This window comes from Arachis stenosperma, chromosome 8 (genome assembly GCF_014773155.1).
Source record: "Arachis stenosperma cultivar V10309 chromosome 8, arast.V10309.gnm1.PFL2, whole genome shotgun sequence".
NCBI lineage: Eukaryota > Viridiplantae > Streptophyta > Magnoliopsida > Fabales > Fabaceae > Arachis > Arachis stenosperma.
Genome location: NC_080384.1, coordinates 36,007,788 through 36,008,569, shown reverse-complemented (window position 1 = coordinate 36,008,569; position 782 = coordinate 36,007,788). Strand labels below are relative to the sequence as shown.

Genomic DNA, 782 nt, shown 5'->3' with positions numbered 1-782 from the left:
ACAACTCTCTGTTGAGGACCTGACCGAATTCTTCAAGGAAGAAGACATGGCAGCCGAAAACAACAACAATGCCAACAATGCAAGGAAGGTGCTGGGTGACTTTACTGCACCTACTCCTGATTTCTATGGGAGAAGCATCTCTATCCCTGCCATTGGAGCAAACAACTTTGAGCTAAAGCCTCAATTAGTTTCTCTAATGCAACAGAATTGCAAGTTCCATGGACTTCCAATGGAAGATCCTCATCAGTTTTTAGCTGAATTCTTGCAAATCTGTGACACAGTCAAGACTAATGGGGTTAACCCTGAAGTCTATAGACTGATGCTATTCCCTTTTGCTGTAAGAGACAGAGCTAGAATATGGTTGGATTCTCAACCTAAGGAAAGCCTGGACTCTTGGGAAAAGCTAGTCAATGCCTTCTTGGCAAAGTTCTTTCCACCACAAAGATGGAGTAAGCTTAGAGTGGAAGTCCAAACCTTCAGACAGAAGGGTGGAGAATCCCTCTATGAAGCTTGGGAAAGATACAAACAATTAATCAGAAGATGTCCTTCAGACATGCTTTCTGAATGGAGCATCATAGGTATTTTCTATGATGGTCTCTCTGAACTATCCAAGATGTCCTTGGATAGCTCTGCAGGAGGATCTCTTCATCTGAAGAAGACGCCTGCAGAAGCTCAGGAACTGATTGAAATGGTTGCAAATAACCAATTCATGTACACTTCTGAAAGGAATCCTGTGAACAATGGGACTAGTCAGAAGAAAGGAGTTCTTGAGATTGACACTC

At 42.7% G+C, this 782-nt stretch overlaps 1 non-coding gene across 1 annotated transcript; it reads right to left on the bottom strand.

The window, feature by feature from the left end:
- Positions 1–451: 451 nt before the first annotated feature.
- LOC130947133 (small nucleolar RNA R71) lies at positions 452–559 on the bottom strand. Its single transcript, XR_009072543.1, has one exon. It is a non-coding gene; the product is annotated as a small nucleolar RNA R71 (small nucleolar RNA).
- Between the last annotated feature and the right edge of the window lie 223 nt (positions 560–782).